The sequence below is a fragment of the Aquarana catesbeiana genome, linkage group LG04 (assembly GCF_042186555.1).
Source record: "Aquarana catesbeiana isolate 2022-GZ linkage group LG04, ASM4218655v1, whole genome shotgun sequence".
Taxonomy (NCBI): domain Eukaryota; kingdom Metazoa; phylum Chordata; class Amphibia; order Anura; family Ranidae; genus Aquarana; species Aquarana catesbeiana.
In genome coordinates, this window is record NC_133327.1 from 17,591,000 (window position 1) to 17,611,775 (window position 20,776).

A 20,776-nucleotide genomic window follows, 5' to 3' on the forward strand; every position below is an offset into this window, starting at 1 on the left:
CCAGTGTATACCACATGCAGCCCAGTGCATTTTTTTTTGCATCAAAAAACGCATGGAAAGTAGGTTATAAGCTTTACAAAGGCATAGTTCACACCAGTGCAGTCAGTTCCAGTGCGTTCCAGTTCCAGGAAAAGTTAAATGTTTCCTGTACTGGACTGGAACGCTGTAAAACGCATCAAAAACTCACTGGAATGCACTGGAACGCTTAAAGAACACATCAAAAACGCACCAGACCCCAATACACTGTGAAAAAGAACAGGAAAAAAGAAGAAAAAAAGCATCTGGAATGCATTGAAAACGCATCAAAAACGTGCTTCTATGGTGTGAACTGGCCCTTATGAAGGACATGTGTGTTCCAGTGCGTTTAGGTGCATTCCACAGCGTATTTGATGCGTTTTACAGCGTTCCAGTGCAGGAAAAATGCAGCCTGTTCTATTGGAACTGGAACGCACTGGACCTGCAAGCACCGGTGTGAATTATGCCATTGAAAACCATATAACCTACTTTCCATGCGTTTTTGATGCAGAGAAAAAAAAATGCACTGGACTGCATGTGATTTGAACTGGCCCTTAAAAGAGGTTCATGACTCCTCCCAACACCCCCTGCATCCTGTTTTCTCTACAGTTCCGAGGTGGAGACGGGAAGGAGAGACGGGACGAGAGTGGGAAAGTGATGACTTGGTGACTCTCCCCCATCTTCTATGGTCAGGAGTAAAGCGGCAGTCCTGGGAAGACTTGGATCTGTGGGCTGCTATGAATCATCTTTTCCACAATCTCCGGGAAGGAAGCTGAACTGTTATATGGGAGAAGGAGGCAGTGAAAGTGACCGTGTGGGTCAGACTATACAATGAGTGGAGAACATATGGACTCATTTACAGTATGTAAACCCAGTCAGTTAATTCTCATAGAAGCTTTAATGAGTTCATCTCATTTCAATTTATGTTTTCGATTAGTGCAAATCTACAGCTTTCATCAAATGTGAACTTCAGACAGACTTAAATACACACACTAATGCAGTTCTCTAATCCTTAATACTTCATTAACCATGTTTTTTTTTTTTAATAAAAGCAATGTACAGACTGAAGAAAGAAGGAGCACAAGGAGCCGATCTGGTGCGCATGGGACATGTTTATAAGGGGGCAGAGCAGAGTGACAAAAAGATGAGCTCATTACTGAGCTGCTTCTCCTTTCACTGTCCAATCACAGGATGGGGGTTTGTCTGGGATGACCTGGCCTCAGAGGAAGTGGGTTAAATGATGGGAGGACAGAGTAGAGTGACAGAGCAATGAGCTTGTTACCGAGCTGCTTCTCTTTACATTGTCCAGTCACAGACTCAGGGCTAGTCCGGCATGATCTGGCCTCGGAGGAAGTGGGTTGAATGATAGAAGGACAGAGCAGAGTGACAGAGAGATTAACTCATTACTGAGCTGCTTCTCCTTTCACTGTCCAATCACAGGTTGGAGGCTAGTTCCGGGAGGAACTGGCCTCAGAAGAAGTGGGTTAAATGACAGGAGGACAGAGCAGAGTGACAGAGCAATGAGCTTGTTACTGAGCTGCTTCTCCTTTTACGCCCCGTACACACGGTTGGATTTTCCGATGGAAAAATGTGTGATAGGACCTTGTTGTCGGAAATTCCGACCGTGTGTAGGCTCCATCACACATTTTCCATCGGATTTTCCAACACACAAAGTTTGAGAGCTTGATATAACATTTTCCGACAACAAAATCCGTTGTCGGAATTTCCAATCGTGTGTACACAAATCCGACGCACAAAGTGCCACGCATGCTCAGAATAAATAAAGAGATGAAAGTTATTGGCTACTGCCCCGTTTATAGTCCAGACGTACGTGTTTTACGTCACCGCGTTCAGAACAATCGGATTTTCCGACAACTTTGTGTGACCGTGTTTATGCAAGACAAGTTTGAGCCAACATCCATGAGAAAAAAATCCATGGATTTTGTTGTCGGAATGTCCGATCAATGTCCGACCGTGTGTACGGGGCATAACTGTCCAATCACAGGCTTGGGGTTTGTCCAGGATGACCTGGCCTACGAGGAAGGGGGTAAATTATGGGAGGACAGAGTAGAGTGACAGAGCGATGAGCAAGTTACTGAGCTGCTTCTCTTTACACTGTCCGGTCACAGACTGATCTGGCCTCAGAGGATGTAGACTGAATGATAAATGGACAGAGCAGAGTGACAGAGAGATGAACTCATTACTGAGCTGCTTCTCCTTTCACTGTCCAATCACAGGTTGAGGGCTAGTCCGGGATGACCTGGCCTCAGAGGAAGTGGGTTGAATGATAGGAGCAATGAGTTCATTACTGAGCTGCTTCTCCTTTCACTGTCCAATCACAGGTTGGGGCTAGTTTGGGATGATCTGGCCTCAGAGGAACTGGGTTGAATGATAGAAGACACAGCAGAATGACAGAGCGATGATCTTATTACTGAGCTGCTTTACCTTTCACTGCCCAATCACAGGCTGGTGGCTAGTCTGGGACAACCTGGCCTCAGAGGAAGTGGGTTGAATGATAGGAGGACAGAGCAGAGTAACAGAGCAATGATCTCATTACCGAGCTGCTTCTCCTTTCACTGTCCAATCACAGGTTGGGGGCTAGTCCAGGATGACCTGGGCTCAGAGTGGGTTGAATAATGCTGGACATCAATGATGAGCTGAACTGCCCTGGGTAAAGTTCAAGCAAGATCTTGGCCGCAAGTGTGAAAGAACCCATAGTCATTTAGAATAACTGAAGGCTGAGGTCCTTCTGTACCTGCTCCACTGCCTAGAAAAAGACTCATTCAGGGCTGGGGTGGGGATATAGATATAAACATAGTGTTGTAGGGAGAGGTGCAGGTACAGAATCACCTTTGGCCCTGTGTGGCCACCTCCGCTGCTTATTAAATGTCTCAGGAAGGAGATATCATAAACAAAGTGGAATAGGAACCGAATAGTCTTTGTCCTTCAGTCATTCAGAATGTTTTATGGCTGAGGTCATTCTGACCCTTTGCTGCCCCTGCTGCCTAATGGGTGCTCATTCAGGAATATCCTGGTTTCAAGGCATGTATGCCCTACAGTAAACTGATGCAGGCACTGCCTTGATCTAGCAGTTTGTGATCTCCAGTGATTACATGAGTGCAGTGCAGAGCAGAAGTTGTAATATGGGAAATTATAAGGTCACCTTGGCCTAATTCAGATTGTCTGAAGGCTAAGGTCATTCTGTGCCACTTCCGCTTCCTAGTCACTTAAAGTGGTAGTAAACCGATGTGAGTTTTTTTTTTCTTTTTTTTGGAACCTGCAAGGTAAACCCATAATGTGCTAGTATACATCGCATACTAGCACATTATGTGAAACTTACCTTAGAACGAAGCCCTTCCAGCAGCGAGCTGTCGCCGCTGACAAGGCTTCCATCTTTACACATCTTCTTTCTGGGTTTGCAGACTCTGGCTGTGTAACTGTCCAGAGCCGCGATGACGTCACTCCCACTCGTGCGCCACGGGTGGCCGCTCCTTCAGAGCGTATGCACCGGTGATGTAGCCGGCAGGATGTACAGCAAATATCTCCTAAACCGTGCATGTTTAGGAGATATTTTCAGTACCTGTAGGTAAGCTTTACCCATAGGTACAAATTATGCATGGGAGTTTGCTCCCACTTTAAGGACAAGCCCTTTTCTGGCACTTTTTGTTTATTAGTAAAAATCTGTATTTTTTGCTGGAAAATTCTTAGAACCCTCAAACATTATATTTTTTTTTTCAGCAGAGACCCAAGAGAATATAATGGCAATTGTTGCAATTTTTATGTCACACGGTATTTGCGCAGCGGTTTTTCAAATGCAATTGTTTTGGAAAGAATACACTTTAGTGAATTTTAATGCAAAAAAAAAACACAATATATAACCCAATTTTTTGGTAAAATCTAAGAGATGATGTTACGCCGAGTAAATAGATACCTAACATGTCATGTTTTAAAATTGCGTACTTGTGGAATTTTTTTACAGGTTACCTGTATAGAGGTACAGAGGAGGTCCAGTGCTAGAATTATTGCTTGTACTATAACGATCGTGGTGATACCTCACATGTGTGGTGTGAACATCATTTGCATATGCGTGCGCAACATTTCCCTATGCGTTTGCTTCTGCGTGCGAGTATGGAGGGATGGGGGCACATTCATTTTTTTTTTATTATTATTATTTATTTATTCATTTTTAACACTGTTTCTTTAATTTATTTATTTTTTAATCATGTTTATTCCAATAGCTCCCAACTGTCCTTGATTTTGAGGGACTGCCCCTCATTCTGTACATTGTCCCTCTGTCCCTCTTTCCTCCTCATTTGTCCCTCATTTTCATCTGATTTATATAGCTGTATATAAAATGCACTACATGTCTTTCAGAAAAATGGTTTACAATGCTAAACCTCTTATCCAATTTCTATTGCTGCATTTGTAAATTCCAAAAGCCAATATAAAGGAATACTAATGATAGAAAGCACTTGTGGGTTTAACCAATCATTTTTTGGTACAATTCTCCTTTAAGGGGGCGTGGTAGGGGGTGTGTTTTATGGGCACATCATTTTGCTAATAGATGTCCCTCATTCCCATCTCAGAAGGTTGGGAGGTATGTTATTCCTATTACAAGGAATGTAAACATCCCTTGTAATAGAAATAAGGGACGACAGGTCCTCTTTATGAAGACATCTGAGATCCATAAGACCCCAAATCACTCCTCTACCTTTAAAAACAAAAATGAAAAACAATGATCTTATGCTTTAACAAAAGAAAACTTGTTTACTTCTGCCCTAGACCGGAAGTGACATCATAACATCACTGAGGTCCTCCTACATCATAGAGGTTATCAGAGATGATCTGGTCTCTCTTCACCTCTATGACCTTGGATCGTTCCCCAAGTCAAGAACAGTAAGCCCGAGAAACACCGTGAGCGGAAGGAGGGATAAACATTCTATGGACCATTTTTATGCAGGATCTTCCCATCACAAGATCCTGCATCTCTTCTAGTGACGTGTGCATGAGCCCTAAAGCATTTTGATACTGTAGATCAGTGATTCTCAACCAGGGTTCCTCCAGAGGTTGCTAGGGGTTCCTTCAGCATTGGGCTATTTCTGCCTCTCAGATAAGTTCCCACCGACACCATTGATCTTTTTAGCTATCTGTAAGGAGGTAATTCTTCCCAACGACCACACGTGTAAGGACCATTCTTCCCACTGACCATCACACTAATGTATCATGAGTTGTAGATTTCTAATTTTTAGCAGGGGTTCTCCGAGACTGGAGAACTATTTCAAGGGATCCTCTGTGTTGAAAAGGTTGAGAAAGGCTGCTGCAGATCATCACATCAGTTCACAGCCGGTCTAAGACCCGAGCATGCAGTTCTCACAGACTTTCACACAAGCCTTGTACTTCAACTATCAAGCTGGCTTTTCCATCAGTCTTCTTGGCCCAAAAGCCAAATTCATAGTAGTGGAAAAATTGAAACCTGCATTGTATTATTTGACAAAATCCCATGTCAGCTGAATAGTTTAGCATGTGCTAAGACATTTAAAGGCTGGATTCATTACCTGGTGGTTTATGCTAAGCTGACATATAACTGACATATTGAGAAGTGCTGTCAGGAATTCCTCTTCAGTGAAAGGAGATCGTTTCAAGTCAAAGAAGAAGAACGTCACTTTAAGCCTTTATAATGGCAGCTGTCTAACGGTAAAAGCCTTTCATTTCTTTTTTTTGTGTGCATTGAGTCCTGAGTGCTGTCAATATCCCCATATGGAGTTTTTTTGTTTTTTTTTTTTAAACCCGCCATGCTGCACAAAAAAATTAAACACCTAAGGGGTTTAAAAAAAGTGCATGTGAAAAGCACACACAAACAAGTGCACTTAAAGTAGAACTGCAAAACATTTTTTTTCCATTTTTTGGATAGCGTAAGGGAGGGTTATAACCATCTGTGTCCCATTGCGGAGATTTCTCTTCACTACCTGTCCCATAGCCAACACAGGAAGTGTGAGGAAATCCCTGCAAATAAAGGGAATCTCTTGGGGACCCACGGGTGACCAAAAGTTCCATACCTCCCAACATTTCGTGATGGGAATGAGGGGCATCCACTAACAAATGTATGTAGGTGTCACGGAACGTCCCACACTCCACTTGAGTGCTTCCATCAGTAGCTAATTATCTAACATGACCTTTTGCCCAGACTTGTGGTCACCGAGCTTCACACAGTACATTATCCATTATCATAAGTACAACCACAGGACATTTTCACAATAGCAGGAGCTAATTACAATTAACAATACAAACATGTTCTCACCCCCTCTTCAGCCTAGTCATCAACAACTATAGTAGGAGTATACTGTTCGTCTCCTAGCCAGTCCTGGAGGCCAATGTGATCAGCTCACTCAATTAACATGTTGAGTTCAGAATCAAACAAACCAATAATAGTCTTTACATATATATCCTGGGAGATATTGGGGATAAATATTACTGTCCTATTTTAAGCAATCCAAGATATATTTTCTCACTCACCCAGTGCCAGGATTGCACAGGGTGACTTAGACATAAGAGGTGTATGGGGAGCTGAAACAAGGGCATCCCCTACTTTCCAAGGGATTCTGAGTTCCACAGGCCCTCCAGTCACAGTAGGCATAGGACATGCCCCCTGCCACACAACCTTAACCCCTTCCCGCCGACCGTACGCACATATGCGTACTCGGCTTTCCGGGGTTATACCGGGATGATGCCTGCAGCTGCAGGCATCATCCCGGTACCGTTGTTTCCAGCGGGCGATCGGCTACCCGAGTATAACAACCAATGCGGCTAAAAGCCGCTCGGCTGTTATACCGGAGGAGCGGGAGGGGACATTCCCCCCCTCCCGCCGCCTCCCGCCGCTGTTACCGGGCCTCCCGTGCGATCGGGAGGCCCGGTGTCCAATCGGGAATCTTCGGCGGCTGGGGGCGGGCTGGAACGAAGCTGTGAGCGGCTTCGTTCCAGCCTTCTTGTTGTAAACGCAGAAGCGATATCATGACGTCACTTCTCGTTTACTCGGCTGCCAATGGCGCCGAATTTAAAAAAGTACACAGTATTCAGAATCGCCGTTTTCAGCGATCTGAATACTTTGAAGTGTAAAGGAGGGATGGGGGGTCTTTTAGACCCCCCATCCCTCCATAAAGAGTACCTGTCACCACCTATTACTGTCACAAGGGATGTTTACATTGCTTGTGACAGCAATAAAAGTAAAAAAAAAAAAAAAAAATTTTAAACACAATTTATAAAAGTACAAAAATAAATAAAATAAATATAAAAAAAAAAAAAAAATTTTTTTAAAGTGCCCCTGTCCCCGCGAGCTCGCGCAGCGAAGAAAATGCATACGGAAGTCGCACCCGCATATGTAAACGGTGTTCAAGCCACACATGTGAGGTATCGCTGCGATCGTCAGAGCAAGAGCAATAATTCTAGCCATAGACCTCCTCTGTAGCTCAAACCTGGTAACCGTAAAAAAAATTTTAAAGCGTCGCCTATGGAAATTCATAGGTACCGTAGTTCGTCGCCATTCCACGAGTGCGTGCAATTATAAAGGGTGACATGTTTGGTATCTATTTACTCGGCGTAACATCATCTTTCACATTATACAAAAAAATTGGGGTAACTTTACTGTTTGGATTTTTTAAAATTCATGAAAGTGTCACTTTTCCAAAAATTTGCGTTTAAAACACCGCTGCACAAATACCGTGTGATAAAAAATATTGCAACAATCGCCATGTTATTCTCTAGATTCTCTTCTAAAAAATATATATATATAATGTTTGGGGGTTCTAAGTAATTTTCTAGCAAAAAATACGGATTTTAACTTGTAAACACCACATTTCAAAAATAGGCTTAGTCATGAAAGGGTTAAAGGAGAATTAATAAAAAAAAACACTACTATTCCTTTTATATTGGCTTTTAAAATGTACAGATGCAGCAATTTAGAAATTGGATGAAAGGTTTAGCACTGGGAAACACTTTTTGAAAGATAAAAAGTGCATTTTATATACAACTATATAGATCAGACCAAAATGAGGGACAAATGAGGTGGAATGAGGGATAGAGGGACATTGCTCCAAATCAGGGACAGTCCTTCCAAATCAGGGACAGTTGGGAGCTATGCCAGAACTAGTGACCCAACTGGAAGATTTCCCCTCTATTACTTTTTCTAAAATTTGGGTTTTTCTTTTACTTCCACTTTTAATGATAATGGCAAACAGGACAAATAGAGAGATTGAATCTCTGGGGGCACAGACAGCAATAAAAACTGGCAGGTGTTCTGATTCCTCTCCACTCTATCCAAAACTAGAAAAAGAAGATCACCTTTAGTTATACTTTAAGGGTGTGTCTCTAGACTGCCTCCTAAAGAAATAAGACTCTACCCTGACCCCCTCCCTTTGGCGCAAGACTCCTGACATGGATAATGCTCACCATGATCCACCTAGCCAAAAGGCCTGGCAGATCCCTCTCCTCATGGTCAGCCGAAGCTGACCACTGAGTACAAGGCGAGGGGCTCTCCCGAAGAAAGACCTACACCCCAGTTCAGGGGAGGAAGGAACCTGATGGCCCCGCATCCTCCCCCTAGACTTCAGGGTAGACCCGAGGACCCACACCCTCCATCCAAGTCAGAAAGAAACACAGACAAAAGTGCAAGAAAGAAAACAGTGAGAAAAACAAATAAAATAAATAAATAAATAGTGTCGGTGGCTAGGCCTTACGGTCTGGTAGCAAGAACTGCCCAAGACTTAGCCAAAAGGCCTAGCCCATAGAGGTGCAGTGCAGAAAAAACTCATAGTGATGTGACCTTGTGCCTTTCCACACAGAGGGTTTCCCAAGCCCAAGTGTTACTAAGAGCACCCCTGGGGCGACCAACTCCCAGGGGACACAGACACCACAAGTTCTCTGCTTTACCAACCCATGGTCAGGTAGACCCATTCAAGTCAGGAGGCACTGGGCCCCTGCAGTCTTCCCGGGAAAATTACTCCCGTGACATAGAGTAATAATTGGTTTGAGGTGTTAAGGAAGTTAGGGTCTCAGGAATTTATTTTAGGCTTAGCTTGGGGATTAAAGAATATGTAAACTCAAAAAAAAAAATCTTTTGTTTGCTTTGTTTTGGTCTGTCAGACACACCTTATTGTCTGGGGTGGCCTAGTGGTTAAGGAGTTGGATTTGTTGGTTCATACCCCACTTCTGGTATGAAGTTGTCACTCTTTGCAATAATGGGAGTACATTGGAAATGTTGTTTACTGGCCAATGTAAAATGAGGCACTCTCATCCTTAACTTGCCCCAGTGGATCATAGGGCAAACCCATTCCACAGATGCCAGGTAGGCAGAGGTCTTACACTTATGTGATACATACTATTTTTAATAAGGTGCCTAGAAAATCAGATTCACTCCTCTAGCTATATAATGGCACTGTAATTTTTTTAAAGTCTGCCAAGTAACTAAAACATTTATACAGCAGTCAAATGACCACAATCACACCCTGCAATGCGGGGGTAAGGCTCAGTCTCACATATCCCACCAGTTTTTGATATCCCTCATGAGGTTGACAGCCAGGGCAGGAGGGCGGGTCAGCTTGTGATGGCATAGGCAGACAATGGAACTACAGTGACAGCATTCATCTGCACTATGCCCTGAAGATCCCGAGCAAAGAAAAGAGTAAACAAACTGACTCTGCTACCACAGATATGCATCTGTGGTTAGCATGGTCAGAAGAGAACATGAAGCCTGCAATATGAAGGGGACAGACAGGACCACCAAGATTTACTCAAGATCTTAGTTACTAAGTCCAAGGTCATTGGTGTGCAGTGTGCACTGAGCTGCAATCTTTTGAATTGACTTATTGGTTTACCCTAAAAAGCAGCACTATATATACTGTATATACCAAGTTATCCTCAGTATAAAGTTGCAACAATTATGATAGCCATCGTAACATTCCCATCACATAGTGCTCCCACCCATAATGCAATAGTGTACAATAGGGCGTTCTCATTTCACAGATGTGTGATAAGCAGGCCTTAAACATGAAGTCAGTCAACTCAAGCACATGGCTTTCTGGCTAATAATGGTAGTTACAAGAAGGTTTACAGTGACGGGATTACTTTTAGCAGCAATTAGCTTGCACCAGGAAGGGCTAGTAGTAATTAGTCACATTCAGCTGGACTTTTTCAGCTTGGAGAAGCTACAGAAGGCCTCCAGACATTATAGAACAAGTCCAATTGAATGCTACTAACTACTACTAGCTATACCATAATTTGGATAAATTAGTTCTACTGCATCAATGAACCAGGATGGCCGAGTGGTTAAGGCGTTGGACTTAAGATCCAATGGATGTATATCCTCGTGGGTTCGAACCCCACTCCTGGTATTATTATTATTCAGGGTTTTAAAGCGCTGACTGTTTATACAGCACCTTACAATGAAAGGTACAAATACAATCAAGTTTTATGCAGTAGGAATCAGAGAGCCCTTTTTGCTGGAGCTTACAATCTAAGAGGGAGGGTCAAGAGATCCAGTCTTGATGTAATAACTGTGGGGGATGGGCTGATGCAGAAAAAAAAAGTACAGCCGGATAGGCCTCTCTGATGAGAAACGTTTTCAGGGATCGTCTGAAAGTGGACAGAGTCCAGGAATCAAGATAGGGAAGGGCATATCACTGCTCCAGGTAGGTCAGCCAAAAGTGAAACCTCTCCTCCAGTTTAGAAGCCACAGGTGCTGACAATGCATATAGCAATGGAAAATAGGAAGAAGTTCTGGCCGGCCGCACTCCAAAAATTGCCTTTTATTTAAAAAAATAGGATCAAAAATACATGCCACAGCAGAACGGACAGAAGATCTGACGCGTTTAATACTATACACAGTGCTTAATCATAGCTATGATTAAGCACTGTGTATAGTGTGAAACTCGTCAGCTCTTCTGTCCGTTCTGCTGTGGCATGTATTTTTGATCCTGTTTTTTTGAATAAAAGGCAATTTTTGGAGTGCGGCCGGCCAGAACTTCTTCCTATTTAACATTGAAAGTGGACAGGGTAGGAGATAGTCAGACAGATTGAGGTAGGGTGTTCCAGAGGATGGGGGAGGCTATGGAGAAGTCCTGGAGGTGAGCATGGGATGAGGTGACAACTGACAAGGGAACTAGAGAGCAGGAGGTCTTGGGAGGAAAGAAGAGAACGATTAGGTTGGTATTTTGAGACTAGGTTAGTGATGTAGCTGGGGGCCGAGTGGATGGCTTTGTAAGTTGTTGTTAGTATCTTGAATTGAATTTATTGGTTGAGCGGAAGCCAGTGGAGGTATTGGCAGAGAGGGGAAGCAGACACTGAGTGGTTGGTAAGGTGGATGACCCTGGCAGCAGAATTCATGTCTGAAGGGGGGATAGCCTAATTAGAGGTAAGCCAATGAGGATGGAGTTGCAGTAAGCGAGGCAGAAGATGACCGGGGAGTGAATTAGAAGCTTTTGTGGTGTCATTGGTTAGGAAGGGGCGTATCTTGGAGATGTTGCAGGTTTGATTAGGCTAAGATCACATGGTCTCTGACTATCGGGAGCATTATGGGTGTTTTTCTTGTCATAAGAGACTGCAGAGAATTTTTTTTTTGATAGGGAGACTTGCAATCATATAAAATGATCGTCGGGCAACCATTAAGATTACATTAACCCATTTCCATCCGCAATCTGTATATTATATAGTTCCCCAGCACACAGACCCATGCATAGAACTCTTTAAAAATGGTCTCCCCATGTCCATTGCTTATGGATTGAAATGTGAAGTTAATTATTAAGGGCTGCTTCAGACCTCTCTGGTCCATAGCCGTGCCTTACTACATGCTTACGACACTTTGAAAATGTTCTCCCCTGTGGGAGCCAGGCTTCATGAGTTTCTTGGCTCCCTACTGATGACCAGTACCTATAATGCCCCGTACACACGGTCGGATTTTCCGACAGGAAATGTGTGATAGGACCTTGTTGTCGGAAATTCCGACCGTGTGTAGGCTCCATCAGACATTTTCCATCGGATTTTCCGACACACAAAGTTTGAGAGCTTGCTATAAAATTTTCCGACAACAAAATCCGTTGTCGGAATTTCCAATCGTGTGTACACAAATCCGACGCACAAAGTGCCACGCATGCTCAGAGTAAATTAAAAGATGAAAGCTATTGGCTACTGCCCCGTTTATAGTCCCGGCGTACGTGTTTTATGTCACCGCGTTCAGAATGATCGGATTTTCTGGCAACTTTGTGTGACCGTGTGTATGCAAGACAAGTTTGAGCCAACATCCGTCGGAAAAAATCCTAGGATTTTGTTGTCGGAATGTCCGATCAATGTCCGACCGTGTGTACGGGGCATAAGGGTAATTCCTGACCATGTGATCACTATTGCTACACATTGCCACGATCATCGTCTCTGACATGATGATCACAAAAAGGCTGGAGGCTCCAATGACCAAAACAAAAGGTCATAGCCTGCAGAAGAACACTCCACCAATTTTAGGCTGCAGGTGGCATCTATTTATTACTGTAATTGTCAAACACAGTTGCGCTATTAAAACAAGAATAAATTCATTTTAAAAAAATTAAATAATGTGTAAAAAAAATTAGATGACATATTTGTATATAATACAACAAGAGCAGTTTTTTTCCAATAAGCGTGACAAATAAAAACCTTACTAGCTTTACAAACAAAAGTCACCTCTTTACCTATTGCCCTCAATAGCTTAAATGTATGTAAACCCAAAATTCTAAAACCAAAATTTAAAGTATATAAACTACCCACCTTTAAATTTGCTAAGTCTACTCCTTTTTTTCTTGGGAATTGCATTGCTAGTAATTGTACCTGGTGAGAGCCTGGAGAACCTATCCACATACTTCCCTTCAGAAGGTGACAACATCGAATGTTAAAAACAAACGGAATTTCGAACTTCTTTTCCTAAAGGCGTTAGTCAAGTGATCGAATGTACTAAGAACTTTTGTACATAATTTTGTACAAATTTTCATATGAATCTATTAGTGGATAGCCAGCTTTAGACCTTCCCATGCTAGAGAACATCTCCTGCCCTGTTTGAATGACAGCAGCTCATGGAAAATGGATCTGCTGACTAGACAGGTGACAAGAAAGAGGTCATGCACCCATCACGGGATTGCATGGGAACATACTTGTAGGAGCACAGAGATGAGCATGGCTCATGGATTGAAATGTGAAAGGATTCCAGGAACCCCCATTTGTTTATAGACAAACTATACTACATTTTTTTGCATGGAATGGGTGGAGTCCTCTTTACATAAGGAATCGCGGGTTTAAAATATCTTTAACGTTTAGGAATATTTCATCCAAATTATTCTCGTAGATACCAAACAATCTATAATGCAGTGATTCCAATATACACAATGATATCAAGTCAGACTCTTAATTAATAACTGACACTCCAGTTTCCATTTAAACCAAAGTATACTTCCTAATCTAATGACTGAGGCCTCTCCGCTTTTCCTTGGCAATTTATTAGACCGACCACCATCCATTCATATGCCTCTTAATGTTTATCCCTAGACCCATCACTGCTAGTCTGTTCTCCAACTATACTAACAAATTGTATATCTTTCTTGCATTGTCCTATTGGCCAAACGTTGCATCCATTCTTATGCCCCCGTACACACGATCGGACTTTCCGACAACAAAACTGTGGATTTTTTTTCGAAGGATGTTGGCTCCAACTTGTCTTGCATACACACGGTCACACAAATGTTGGACAACAATTATGAACGTAGTAACGTACAAGACGTACGTGATGTCTCCATTACGAACGCTAGTTATATCTCCGGCTCCTACTTGATTCTGAGCATGCATGGGCTTTTGTCCGACTGACTTGTGTACAACCGATCGGAAAGTCCGACAACAAACATTTGTTGGCGGAAAATTTGAGAACCTGCTAGCTAACATTTGTTGGCAGAAAGTCCGCCAACAAATGTTCGATGGAGTGTACACATGGTCAGACTTTCCGCCAACAAGCTCACATCCAACATTTGTTTCGGAAAATTCAATCGTGTGTACGGGGCATTATTGTTAACCGTATTCTCGCATAAAAAAATAAAATTTTTTTTAAAAAAGTACAGTTTAACCACTGAGCTACCAAGACAATCTTTTTAAAAATTTGCACACATGTTAAAATCTGCATTTTTTGCTAGAAATTTGTTTAAAGTGAAGTTCCACCCACTTTTACAACTCTTCAGCATCCCTTACTAAACTGTGCACTGTAAACAAATTGGATATTTTTTTATTTTTTTTCTCAGTACCTACTGTATATCTGCTGTATTCATTTTTAACTTCCTCCTCCCTGGCCGCGGCCCATCGCATCATTTCCTGTTTGCAATGCCTTCTGGGAAGGGGCGGCAACTTCCTCTGAAACTGCCGTTGCTATGGAAACCTGACCTGAAACCCATTACACTGCTTGTGCTGCACTGAGCATGTGCGAGATCTGCAAGGATGAGATCCAGGAAGAAATACAGTCTGGCTTCAGATGTCCACACTTAAGATGGCCACGGCCTGCTGTAAGTTTATAAAATAACAAACTACTGCTATAAACTAACAAAACAGACCTTAGTTTACAGACTAACTTTACTAGAATACATTAAGCTTGTGTATTATAGGGGTATTTTTATTTAAAAAGTATAATTTCGGCCGGAACACCACTTTAACCTCTCAACAAAGTATATGTTTTCTGAAGGAAGAGACCCTGGTGGATAAAATGGTGAGTTGCAATAATTGTATGTCACACAATATTTGTACAGCTATTTATCAAAAGCATATTTTGAGGGACAAAAAAAATAGCTAAAATTAATTTTAGTGCAAATAAACACAATAATATGCAGATTTTTTTTGCTAAAATATAAAAGATGGGGTGGTGTCGAGAAAATAGATACCAGATATGTCAAGCCTTAAAATGCGCATTTAATCTAAGGCAACCTTGACTCAGGCTTTGCTGACCTCTATCACTCAGTGAAATGGTTGCACTCTTGTGATGGCTAGCTTTCTGAATAAAAAATCTGTATTGCATTTCTGGTTTTAATTAAAGCCAACCCTTTTTTTCTGTTTGTTTTACATTTAGAGTGGTGAGGGGTTAGAATTCCTGACATGTTTTCATTATTATAGAAATAAAGAAAGGAGCACAAAAAAAAAAAACGAGGAGAGAGTCTGAGATGCTTTCAATTCATAATTTGCTCATAAAAAATATCCAACAGATTTCACGGGATGAAACATTCCCCTATAATCAGGGCTATCAAATAGATCTAAAATATGATAATAAAAATTGATCATTGTATCCAAAATATGTGAATATATAACCAAATATTATTTACTGTGTATCGATTATTAATGCAATCATGACAAAAAAAAAAGAAAAAAAAATGTTATCAGAAAAAAATGTGACATTTTATGTTACATCATGTTTTTTCCCAAGGTTTTTAACTTGTCAAATTTGTTTATTAATGTTTAAATGTAATAGAAACAATTTAGGTACAGTGGATAATACATAAATAGATATATGATTGCGTTAATAATTTATGAACTTTTAATATGTACCAATTAGTAATGCAATTATATGTGAATATAAAATCAAATATTATTAAAAGTGCACCAGTTATTAACACAATCATATGATTAAAAACCTTGGGAAAAAAATGTATATAACATAAAATAAAAAATAAATAAAAAGTATAAAATATAAAATAAAATGTCATATTTAATCTCCTAAGAAATACTCCTAAAAATATTTCCAAAGGTTTCTATTATATAATAGCATTACTAATTGATACACTTCTTTTACTCATATTTGGTTTTATAGTCACATCATTTTGAATACAAGTTTCCATTTTTATCATGTTTTATTTAAATTTGTTAGCCCTGATGAAGGGAGAATGTCTTGGGCCCTGAAATGCATTGAATGTTTTTAATGATTAAATTAAGAACAATTAAAAAGCATTTTGGACTCTCTCACCTTGGTTTTGGTGCTTCTTTCTTTATTTCTGTGGTTTGAGTCTCCTGTGGGTACCCATTGAGAGAAGTGTTGTAAATGAGCTGCCTTCACCGAGCCAGTGAGCTTGTTTGAAAGTTTCCCTTTGATTGCTCGGAACAAGTTTTGAAGCCTCTTTATTATCCTTTTGTCAGGTTTTCATTGCAGTCTAGGTCCCGTTAGGAAAATCTGCATTTTTGCCCTGGTGATCATTCGCACTTGGGATGAAAATAAAGGAGAATCCAAACATTTGTCATGAACGTGAAAGGGAAATCTCCCAGTGAATGCACCAGTCCCAGTGACAACTGTCCAAGACGACATTTCACTTCAGAGAGATTCCTACAGGACAAGAGGTGAAGGGCAAGAGGGCAATCTATGCCATAAGACACAGATGGCAAACAAAAAAAAAAAATGGAGAGGAAGAAGATGGAAGAGAACAAATACACTATATTACCAAAAGTATTGGGACACCTGCCTTTACACGCACATAAACTTGGCATCCTAGTCTTAGTCCGTAGTGTTCAATATTGAGTTGGCCCACCCTTCGTAGCTATAACAGCTTCAACTCTTCTGGGAAGGCTGTCCACAAGGTTTAAGAGTGTGTCAATGGGAATGTTTAACCATTCTTCCAGAAGCCCATTTGTGAGGTCAGGTGCTGATGTGGACGAGAAGGCATGGCTTGCAGTCTCCACTCTAATTCATCCCGAAGATTTGAGGTCCAGACTCTGTTCAGGCCAGTCAAGTTCCTCCACCCCAAACTCGCTCATCCATGTCTTTATGGACCTTGCTTTGTGCACTGGTACGCAGTCATGTTGGAACAGGAAGGAGCCATCCCCAAACTGGGAGCAGGAAATTGTCCAAAATGTCTTGGTATGATGACGCCTTAGGAGTTCCCTTCACTGGACCTAAGGGGCCAAGCCCAACCTCTAAAAAACAACCCCACACCCATAATCCCCCCTCCACCAAATTATTTGGACCAGTGCACAAAGCAAGGTCCATAAAGATATGGATGAACGAGTTTGGGGTGGAGGAACTTGACTGGCCTTCACAGAGTCCTGGACTCAACCTGATAGAACACCTTTGGGATGAATTAGAGTGGCGACTGCGAGCCAGGCCTTCTCGTACACATCAGTGCCTGACCTCACAAATGCGCTTCTGGAAGATTGGTTAAACATTCCCATAGATTGTCCCACTCCTAAACCTTGTGGACATCCTTCCCAGAAGAGCTGGAGCTGTTATAGCTGCAAAGAGTGGGCCAACTCAATATCGAACTCTACGGACTAAGACTGTGCGTGTAAAGGCAGGCGCCCCAATACTTTTGGTAATATAGTGTTTGTTCCGTTGCAGTGGAGTTGCCCCCACACTGCAAGGGTTAAATTCTCATTTAGTTCTAGGGGGCCTTGAGAGCAGTTTTACCCAGTCTTCCACTACTGCAGCACCCCTCAGCATCTACACATTAAATGGAAGGCTATGGGCTCTAGGTTGTACTTAATAATGTCACAGGACCTGTGACCATGGAAGCATAGGGGAGAAGAGGATGCAGGGACCATTCTTACAACCCAGGGGAGCCTATGGGAGCAGAAGATTGAGTAGGTAAAAGTGCTTTTTGAAGTACCCTAGACCTACAGGAGCATTTCATTCTTGCAATACAGGGGGCAGGTCCACTTCAAGAGAGCATTTTGTTTTCCATGGAGTTTAGATTCAGCCATTCACTACCAAAAAAAAAAATAGTATTAGCTTTAGATATGCCACCATTATAACACCGCTATGGCACTGTGGTGAGGATTGGACCATATAGTGTCATCCTTGAGGGTGATAAAGAGCAATGCAATGATTGGAAGCAGGGCTTTTTTTTCAGCTGGAACGTGGCAGAACTCTATTCCGCCATCTCGAGCCCTACCCTGTCCTCACTGACCTGTCACTGGTAAACACAGAAGCCGGAAGAGGAAGTTTTCTGCATTTTCTGCATTCTGCATTAGTGACAGCCGGCCTCTTCAAGCGACTCAGCTGCACCAGCTCTACAGCTTCTCCTGCAGACTTCTTCCTGCCACTACCAGGTGAGTGGTGGAAGAGTCCTGTACTGTGTGTGGGTGGGATCCTGTAATGTGGGGGGTTGTTCTGTGGAGTGGGACTCCTTTACTCTTGGGGAGCTCTGTACTGTTGGGGAACTCTGTACTGCGAAGAGCTTCGCACTGTGTTTGGGGGCTCCTGTACTGTTGGGCTGCTCTGTACTGTTGGGCAACTCTGTACTGTGGTGGCCTCTGTACCATAGAGGGGAGCTGCACTGTTGGGGGTTTTGTACTGTGTTGGGGGGCTCTGTACTGTTGTAAGGCTTTGGATTGTGGAGGAGGGCTGCACTGTTGGGTGCCTCTATACTGTGGGGGGCTGTATGCCATGGAGGAGGCTCCTGTACTGTTGTGGGGCTCTGTACTGTAAGAGGGATTTATATTGTGGGGGAGCGCTCTTACTCTGGGGGCTGTACACTGCGTTGGGGGGCCCTGTACTGTTGGGGGGCTCTGTACTTTGGGAGGGGGCTCTGAATTGTGGGGTGCTCTGTATGGTCGGGAGATTCTGGAGAAGGGCTCCTGTATGGTTGGGGGCCTCTGCACTGTGTGTAGGGTTCTGTACGGTTGGGGAACGCTGTACTGTGGGGGGCCTCTGCACTATAGAGGGGGGCTCCTGTATTATGTATCTATACTATGGAAGGGGGCTTTGGAGAACTCTGTACTGTGGAGGGAAGCTCCTGTACTGTTGCAGGCTCTGTAATGTGTGGGGGGGTTCTGTATGGTTGGGGAACTCTGTACTGATGGGGGTCTCTGTACTGTGGAGGGGGGCTCCTGTATTGTTGGGGGGCTCTGTACTGTGTATGGGTAAGGTAATTTTTATACACTGGCCTTTGTCATCCACTTCTGAGAGTAGGTGATGGGGGAGGGGGAGGCGAATGTAAATACCTGCACCTATTGTCTGAGAAAAAAAGCCCAAGTTAGAAATGCACATTGCCAATCACTTGGGGGTTTCAAATATTTTGGAGAATCTTTATGTGACCTGGCCAACCTTCGCACTTGTCAATGAGAAGACCGAAATTGGCCAATTCAGTCCTTTAGTTGAGTCACGTGAGAAACAGAGATAGGTTGCAAAAAAAAAGGTAAAAGACAACCTCCCACCTTCTTTAGAGAAAGTATCAGTTATATTCTTTCTGCAGAAAACATTTACAAACTCAACCACATAGGCAAGGTTGCAATACTGATACAATCTAAAAACAGCATTGTTTTTCCGTCTTTTACCCCAGGGGAAGCATGAAAAATGCTACAAAACAAATGAGTATTCCATCTACCATTCCACAGCTGATGATGGACTGTAGCCACTGTAACGGAAGAGGACTTGTGTCATGTGTCAGTAGGACTCTTCATCAATTACAACAAAATTGGGTACTGCCTAAACCTCGATGACAGTTGCCAAAACCTAAGTTCCTTCAAAACTAAGAATAGACACGCAAAAAAATAAAAAACTTTTGACCTGAAAATTAAACAAAATATTCACATCTAAGCCACAATGTACTTTTCAAGAAAATCTACAAATAAGTAACAATCTTTAATTATTGACTGCTTTAGAAACATTTGCTACACAGTTCGAGGAATATAACGTACTCAATAAACACACGTTGGAAAACCATTTATCGGCCAGGTAGCATAACTTACAAAATTTGCAAAATTGGACATGAACAAAGGACAATTTTGCAATTACAAGAGACACAAACTATGAGTAACCCAAGTTCCAATTACAAATAAACCCTTTCTGATACTTTTCTACCCCCTCAGTTGGATTGCAAATACTTTTTGGAATCTACAGCTAGAGTCGGGGGGACAAGCTCGATTCATGGAAAGTTCTGAAATGTTTGCACTTACCCGATGTCTAAGCAGCTTGTAGAAATCCCTCTAGTCACAGTCCGCAGCTCATAACCCAGTCTTCTGCATAATAAATCCCATAAAATATGAAGAATTGGGTTTGGGTTTTAGCAAACTTGACGTGTCCAAGTTGTTTTTTCCTACACGGTTGCAATCTCACCGAGCCTTTGCCATCCTGCAGCTGTCCACTGGGCCACCAGAGATAGTGCTCGGAGTCAGCAGTTGCTTTCTATAAAATTGGCTTTCCTCAGCTGGAAGTCTGCACAGAGGAAAAATTACTCACTGAATGGTCTTATTCTCTCTTCGTCCCAAGATTTGCACTCTCTCTCTCTCTCTCTCTCTCTCTCTCTTTCTCTCTTGCTCTGTTTAAGATGTACTTAACATCTGTGGAATGCTAATGACTGACAGATGAAACAGACAGAAAAAGACACCCAAACCAGTGGTGGTTTGGGAGGAAGTGGATTTTAAAATGGGAGATTGCAGTGAGCAATAATGTTCTTTCAGTCCGTGCCCCCCTATTGCCCACTTCGCTGCCTGCCCGGCCTGTGTAAATATTATTCCTTAAATAACTCCATACCGGAGGGAAACATCTGCAAATGCCGCACCGAAGGTGGAGTGTTTATGATTTGACAAAACAAGGATTCTGGTTACAGTAGAAAGGGCATGACCTCACCACCGCTAATTCCAGGCCAATACTCTTCTAATTCCAACTAAGACGCCTGGCTTTTTACAGATCAGGAAGAGAGTAGGCAATCAGGAGTCCTAATCCAAAACTTTTATAGAGTTTTTAATGGATGAACTATTTAGAACATATATAAAGGAAACAAAAAAAATAAATCAATAA

General features: G+C 42.3%; 1 protein-coding gene and 1 non-coding gene across 2 annotated transcripts in view; one reads left to right on the top strand and one right to left on the bottom strand.

The window, feature by feature from the left end:
- LOC141139081 (uncharacterized) overlaps nucleotides 1-20,560 on the bottom strand; it is a 160,184-nt gene extending 139,624 nt beyond the window's left edge. The window contains exon 1 of the mRNA XM_073624883.1: nucleotides 19,933-20,560. The gene's annotated coding sequence lies outside the window, so the exon portion shown is untranslated. The remainder of the gene's footprint in view (nucleotides 1-19,932) is intronic.
- TRNAL-UAA (transfer RNA leucine (anticodon UAA)) lies at nucleotides 10,315-10,397 on the top strand. Its single transcript has one exon. It is a non-coding gene; the product is annotated as a tRNA-Leu (tRNA).
- Nucleotides 20,561-20,776: the final 216 nt, after the last annotated feature.